This window comes from Dama dama, chromosome X, assembly GCF_033118175.1.
Source record: "Dama dama isolate Ldn47 chromosome X, ASM3311817v1, whole genome shotgun sequence".
In the NCBI taxonomy this organism is placed as follows: Eukaryota; Metazoa; Chordata; class Mammalia; order Artiodactyla; family Cervidae; genus Dama; species Dama dama.
In genome coordinates, this window is record NC_083714.1 from 103,899,477 (window position 1) to 103,907,752 (window position 8,276).

Sequence of the window (8,276 nt, forward strand, 5' to 3'; positions counted from 1 at the left end):
TATATAGATGGCCAAGAAACGCATGAAAAAAAATGCTCAACATCTCTAATTATTAGGATAATGCAAGTCAAAACTACAGTGAGGTATCACCTCACACAAGTTGGAATTACCACCAACAAAATTCTACAAACTGTAAATACTGGAGAGGGTGTGGAGGTTAGGGAACAGCTGGCACTTTGGTGGGAATATATTGACATACCCACTATGGAGAACAGTATGGAGTTTCCACACACACAAAAAAACTATAATTAAAACTACCCTTCCACCCAGAAATCCCACTCCTGGGCACATACTCTGAGAAAACCATGATTCAAAAGGAGTACAACTTAACAATAGCCAGGACATGGAAGCAACTTCAATGTCCATCTACAGATGAATGGGTAATGAAGTTGTGGTACATATGTATAAGGAATATTACTCAGTCATAAAAAAGAACAAAATTGTGTCATTTGTAGTGATGTAGATGAACACAGAGTCTGTGATAAAAGTTAAGTCAGAAAGAGAAAGGCAAATATCATGTATTAATGCATAGAAAAATGGTATTGATAAACTTATTTGCTATGATACAGATATAGAGAATGGGGTCCTGGACACAGGGAGGGAAGAGGAGGGTGGGATGAAGTGAGAGTGGCAGTGACATATATACACTACCATACATAAAACAGATACCTAGTGGGACATTGCTGTATAGAACAGGTAGCTCAGCTCAGTGCTCAGTGATGACCTAGAGGGGGTGGGATGGGGTAGTTGGAGGGAGGCTCAAGAGGGAAAGGATTATTGTTTACATATAGCTGATTCACATTTTTTAGAGTGAATATATGGGACCTGTTTATTTTCCCACATTTGAGTCTGTTTTTAAATAAAATATATGGTCAAAGAATCAATTTCAGAGAATTTTTAGGAGCGCAGGTGACTGAAAACCAAATTCTCTTTTCAAGTCAGCCACAAAATTTTAAATAATAAAGTGCACTTTGTATAACTTACCATAGAGCAGTATCATGTTTGACACAGTCAACCTAAGTATCTTTCTGGGGGTCAGCAATCTGTGGCTCATGAGCTGAATGTGGTTCGTGATCTATTTGTGTACAACCTGGATCTGAGAATGATTTTTACATTTTTAAAGGTTTGCAAACAAAACAAAAACAGAATATGTTACAAATAACCATCTATGGCCTACAAAGCCTAAAATATTCATAATCAGGTCCTTTACAGAAAACAGCTGCAGACCCTTCATTTATATCAATGTTGTACAGAATTCAGGCAGTGCAGTTTGAAGTCCAAGATAATGTTTATTTATTCCCATCACATATATAGTAACATTCTGAAAACGTGTCTTCTGATGTCACCTGTCAAATTTCTTTTCAATTTTTCTTCATTTTCAACATCATTAAAGTTCATCAATATTTCTCTTTCCATGATTTTGGAGGCTTTGCAGATTTTCATATATTAAGGTATTAATCTCTTTTGCATTTCTGGAATCTATTTGCTCTCCCCAAGTATTTCTCTTTGCCCTTTCATAGGGATACAATTTAACAGTTGGATAAGCTCTGATATCAGCTTTCTGGCAGGTTTGATCATAAGCCTGTCTACTATTCCAGCTTTCACTTTTTTTTTTTTAAATCATCCTAGCCAAGAACTCTAACCCTGGAGCAAAGTTTTGGCAAGATCCACACCAAGGAGCATAGAAATCAACCACCTTTACCCTTTGTAAAACTAAAAAAGTTTTCCCTTTGTAAAACTTTTGCAATGAAAGTCTGAGGTGTTAGATCTGTAGATATTTAGGTAAAAATCCTACACCCCAGAGTCCTAGGGAATACACAACTCTATTCCAACTATTGTAACTATGATATTGATTAACTTTATTTGATTTTTGGGAAAAATTTATTTCAGCTTGTCTTTGAACATTTTCTTGAGCACAAAAGGAATAATACTGTTGGCACTCTATATTGCCCACATTGATCAGTTCAGTTAATGTCTAGGCCATTCTAGCATTAAGATTTCACATGGGTAACATCATGGAGACTAGAAATTAATCATCCAGACTTTACATTTTTTATGTTTAACTAGTTCATTGAAAGCGGTGAGTGTCAATGAGATCACTGAAGAATTTATAAGATCCTCTATGATCTCCAAGATCTGTTCAGCCAAGTGATGTCCTTCATATTCATGAATGTTGGATTTGTTGAATACTACTGCTGTTAGATAAGCCTGAATGTTATACATGTTACAGTGTCCTTCCTGAACTGTACAATCTAATGTATCAAACTTAAGCTGACCATAAAGATGCTTTGGTGCTTTTCGTAACTCTAGCAATAAAGCTCTACATGGTGGACACCAAGGGGCAAAAAAATCAGCCAGCCATGGTTCTTTATCATTGGCAGGAAAATGTTGAGATTCAAGTGTGGTAAGATGAGAATTAATACTTTCCTTGGCAAAGGCAAGCATATCATATAGAACCTTCTTTCCATGATGAATTCCAAATTATTTGGTTACTTGTCCTTTAAATATTGCTAGACTTGGTTGAATATGTTCATTTTTAAATAGAGGCTTTAGTTTCTTCAACTCAAGATCAATTAAATTTTCATTTTTTCCAAAATGAAAAAATAAGAGCCACCGATGAACGATGAGCCAAATGATCCTCTACTGCGTTTGCCAAAGTAGTTCAAAATGTGGAAGATTATGCATTATTTCTAAATATATTTCTTTAGCATCCAATGAATTAAGAAACAAAACGCTGCTTTTCTCTTTGTTATTTAAAGTGGCTCTAGAAGGAAAATAAGCAGTAGTACTTGTATATCCAAACTTTTACAAAGATTGTCCTGGTGGCACAGTCCATCAATTCTACATTAACAAGACCATCCAACACACCACTTAACCTGAGACCTGTTTGTGAAGTCATATAATCTCCTTTGGAATTAAAAGTGATCAGCCAGCCAACACCAGTAGAAAACACAGTTTGTATGATGCTAACAAAATTTCTCGTCCATAATTCTGTCACTGTGCTTCTAACATGCTGCATGGCAAAATTCACTAAACTTTCTTTTTGATCTATGACTGTGATATTTCACTACAGCCATTCTATAAAATGAAGAGGCTGGGATAACTGTTGACTCCATTCATTCAGCAAAGCATTCTGTCATCACCACAGTTAACAGCTCCAATTAGAAGCAATCCATCTACTTCTTTAGCAAAATCTCTCCATGTGAGAGGCAAATTATGGGAGTGTGAACACCCTGGGGAGTAAAAGTTCACAAGCCACAGATCTCCAGAATTAACAGCAGTGTCAAATTCTCTTTTATCCAATGCTATAATTTCAGGATAATCATCACAAATTCTAAAACCAGAAGGATAACAATTCTAGCTTTCATAGTGGTCTCCTTTATTATCAGTAAGTCCCCTTTCTCTATATTTGTCATACTTTTTCCACAGATCTTCATCTTTGAGTAGTTCATATCCTGTATTTATTTTTAAAAAAATAATTATGAAAAAAAAATCATTATGTGCATTTGGGTTACTCAAGTTTTTATCAAGATGTAGTTTAAATACCAGCTTCTTGAAAGCTTGTCTTATTTCTCTACTGCTTCCAGTTTTGAATACTCCAAGTAAACTGTAAAAACTCTGATCTGTACCCACTAAAATGGCTGTATACACTAGTAGAAAACAGCATGAACATTATCAAGTCTCTGAAACAGTCATCTTCATTTAACCATTGTTTTTCTTGTACAAGTTCTGACTTAAGTGAACATTAAGATAATGCCACTCATTCGTCAAATGCAAATTTGAGAACTTCTGCCCACATTAATCCAAAGGTGAAACAGGAAGCACAGATTGTCTCCCAAAATGTTAATCTGTGAGTCTTTTTTGGTTCTGTCAACTACCAACTGATGCTTGCCAAGGGCATTTGCCAACTGCCTCTGCAGAGACTGAATCACATGCTGCTGCAGCTGTTGACCTTCGACACACCCTGAAGGGAGCTCAGGCTGGAGAGTGGGGCATTTTTTGCTCCATGGAAACTAGAAGAAAGGTTTTTAGACAGATATTTTCAGGAATTGATTTCATGATCTCAATCTTTGCATCTCTTCATGTCTAGAAAAGCATTAAATAGTATCATGTCTTAAATCCTTTCATGGAGATATCAATTCCTGGTGACCAGCAGGTAACTTTTTGTAAGATAAGTGCTTGATTGCATTGAGCTCCCCCTTCACCAAAATCTTATATATTGATATTCTCTCACTACCTCTTTGGAGCAGTTTGTCAGAGCTATCTGAAGTGCCATCTCCCAGGCTGCAGTCCTAATTTTTCCCCAAGTGTAATTTAACTTGCAACTCTCATGTTGTGCATCCTTTTTTAGTCAACAGTTATGGTGACTATGAAGTGACCCAGTGTGGATTTCCCTCCTTCACCTGAACTGTACGAGGAACAGCAGATTTAGTACCAGCAGTGCCTATACGTCCTCAGAGAGTCCAGAGGTTTATTTGATGGTGGACCAGGTTACTTACCCCTTCCCAGTTGAAAGATATGGTGGGGGGGAACAGTTGAAATATACTGGGGCATTCCCACTCAGTGTTTAGACATTGAGTGGGGCTCAAATGATAGATATTGAGATTTAACAGTTGTAAGAGACTGAGTGATCTGTGCTGAGTAGTTAGGTAAGATCTGTTGCTTTTCGTCAATTTGGCTGCCCTTATAGAATTTGTCAGGATAAAAGTGAAGATATCACATGATAGCTTTATTCCAAAGAAGAGGCAAGATGACTGAGAAATTTATAGGAGTGGTAAAGGCCGAGTCCTCATATTGTGCAGTGGTCCCATAGGGAAATTCACTCATTAATTAAAACACCTACTCATCTGGGAGCTCAGATTAGAATTGTCCATTCAGTGATCTGAGCACCTGCGGTGGTCTTAGACTGCCAAAAAGAATTACTGAGACATGTAAGAGGGCTGAAATGACTCTGGGGGGACTCCTGGAAGAGTTAAGCTCACAAGCATTGCACTTGCCCACCACACTGAAACTGTCCACCTCAGATTGAGACTTGAACCCATGTGTCAGAATCTAACCAAGCCAAAACCCAGTTTGGGACTCAAACCCACGTGGCTGGGAAAGAAACCCAGCCAAAACCCACAGTCTTCCAACTAACTGAGATCACAGACCTGGTTTCAGGACCTAATGAAGCCCTGGTTCTTGATGTCTCCTCAGAAAGAATTAAGTGAGAGACAAAATGATAGGTTAGAAGTGTATTTATTTAGAGAGAAACACATTCCACAGACAGTGTGGGCCAATGCAGAGGGAGAGTGTAGCCTTGAAATGTGGCATGGTTAGCTTTTATGGGCTGGGTAATTTCATAGGCTAATGAGTGGAAGGATTATTCCAATCATTCTGGGGAAGGGGTGGAGATTTCAAGGAATTAGGCCACAGCCCACTTTTTGGTTTTTGGTGGTCAGCCTTGGAACTGTCATGGTGCCTCTGGGTGTATCATTCAGCTTGATGTGTTACGATGAATGCATGCTCAGTCGCTTCAGTTGTGTCCGACTTTTTGTGATCCTATGGACTGTAGCCTGCCAGGCTCCTCTCTCCATGGGGATTCTCAAAGCAAGAATACTGGAGTAGGTTGCCATGCCCTCCTCCAGGGGATCTTCCTGACCCAGGAATCGGACCCGAATCTCCTGCATTGCAGGAAGAGTCTTTATCCACTAAGCCACCTGGGAAGCCCACAATAAGCATATACTGAGGACCAAAGTATAGTTGAAGTTCACCTGTCTGCCATCTTGGACTCATTTGATTCTAATAAGGTTATGTTGTGTCCTCAGGCTATTTCATTCTTTCAAAGGTTGTGCCCTGCCCTCTTCCTTCCTGTTTCAACGCCATTTCAATAATGAATTTTATCCATGACAAATTCAACTTAAAATGGGAAATAAAGCCTCTCAAACACAGAAATGAGGGCATCAGAAAGCACCCTCTAACACTCCAGCCAGGGTTATGTATGTACAACATAGCACTTGCAAATACCTACTTAATTGTGGAAATTATACTAAGGAGATCTCAACCTAAAATGGCCAAATTGAGGTTCTTCCGACATTCCCAAATTGATATTTTTGCATGCATAGTTAAAAAAGGCCAGCAGTAAGATCAAACAGACTGAATGGAATGCTTACTTTGATTGATGTCTAGAAGTTTCTAAAACAAGAAACAATAGAGTGACTTCTTTGCAGGGAACCAAGAAGATATTGATTGAAACTATATCAGAACTAAAAAGGCCACTAGCACTGACTCTGCCTCTCCCTCTGTTGTAGACAGAAGTCAATTCTGACTCCATGTTGGAACTGTTTCTTTTTTACTTGCTTTCCATTGCTTTTGTTATTATAATAAAAAATAATGGCCTGCATCAGAGAATCCTGTCCTTCTGCCTGACAAGCTTAAGTACCTTTGTTCATAACCCTATCCACCTGAAGATTGCAGGAAGGAAGAAACTAACACATCCCCTGCCTGAGGCTTGCCAACCTAGGAGATATTTGCAAGATTAATGAACTTCTTGAATTTGATTCTTCACCTCCCCATCTCCATCCATTAAAAAAACCTGTATCCATACCCTGAAAAGATGGTTATTTTGAGACATTAGTCTGCCATCTTCTTGGTCAGTTGGCCTTCTGAATAAAACCATATTCAATGCCTCAACAGCTCAACTCTTGGATTCACTGTCCTCTTGTGCAGTGAGTAGAGTGGGTTTGGACTCAGGAACAAATTTGGCTTAGCCAGCTATGAGCCTTGCTGCTTGTGGCTAGCCGGTTCTGGTCAGGGAATATTTCAGTAAGATCTTAAACAACTGCCAGGACTATTTTTTCTGAAGATCTTTCCTTCAAGATTTCCAGAAATGACACCAGCTGCCCCAGTGCTTGGCAGTTGAGACAAGGAACCAACAAAACTTCTATGAGTCAATGGGCTGAATTTTGTTTGCAGGGTAAGTCTACCCAATTCAATAGCTGTTTTATTTGTGGCATTGTGTGCACTTTTTGTGCTACAAGTCAGTGGGAAACAAAAATACTGATACAGAAAGTGATTTAAAAAAAATGCTTGTAGAAAGTGGACTCTGAGAAAATTAGTTTCATGCAAGGTCAGTTTTGACTGAGTTTAAAATAAATTTAATTGAGTAAATGAATTTAAATGTAAGCTGCTGCGGGGCAGTCCCAAGATAGCAGAGGAATAGGATAGGGAGACCACTTTTTCTCCCACAAACATATCAAAAGATCATCTTCACAGGGAATAGCTTCTACAAAACGACCTCTGAATTCTTGTGGAGAACCCCAGATACCTATGAGGGCAAACCAATCTCTTTGAAAAGAGCTAGGTAAAAAGATAAAGATGAAAAGAAAGACAAAGGATTTAGGGATGGAGACCCATCCTGGAGAGGGTGCTATGAAGGAGAAGTTTCCACACAATAGGAAACCTCACAGGCAGGGTCAGTGGGGAACTTTGGAATCTCAGAGGGCAGCATAACAGAAAAAAAAAAAAAAAATCACCACAGAGTTCACGCTGAATGGCAATTACCAGTGGAGAAGCATCTCACATGCTTGCATCCACCCTTAGCTAGTGGGGACTGGGTGGGGAGGCGCGGCTGCATCATCAGTCCTTAGGGTAAGGACTGGTGTTGAATGCCCTGAAGACATTCTGAGGGAACCAAAATGACATAGAAACCCAAATCATAGGAATGCCAGAGAGACAAAGAAAAACAAAGAGCCTTTCCCATAGGAAGGCTCAAACGCAGCACTGTGATCCCTGATGCTCACAGAACAAAGTATCATGCCCTAGCGAATAGCAAAGGAGAGCAAGCTGGCTGCCCTTCACAGCCCTCCCCAGAGTAAGAGAGGAAAGTGCATGACAGCCAGAGGCAGAATGCAAGGGTTCACTTCAATCTCGGCCCCAGAGACCACATCTCCCACCAAGCTGTGAGCAGGCTGCCAGTCACTAACCATATCTTCCTGACATTCTGGATGGTTTATATCTGCCAGAAGTGTCACAGCCTGAGACCAGCTCCCCTGAGGAGATGCATGGCCCACCTGGGACTGTGCACTCATGGTGGCAGAGTGGCTTGAATCTTGGAAGTGCAAGAGACACACAGCCCACCGAAGACTGTGCCCTTGTGGAGCACCTGGAAGCCTGAGCATCTTGGACCTGGGAAGTGCATGCTGCTTTGGGCTGTGGCATTCTCTGTGTGGTCCACCCACAGTGAGTGCTACCCAAACATGCCAGCAGTGTTTGCAGTGTCCCTGCCTCTCCACAGC

At 40.0% G+C, this 8,276-nt stretch overlaps 1 pseudogene; it reads right to left on the minus strand.

The window, feature by feature from the left end:
- Positions 1–1,387: 1,387 nt before the first annotated feature.
- Positions 1,388–8,069, minus strand: LOC133052791 (dnaJ homolog subfamily C member 10-like; annotated as a pseudogene).
- Positions 8,070–8,276: the final 207 nt, after the last annotated feature.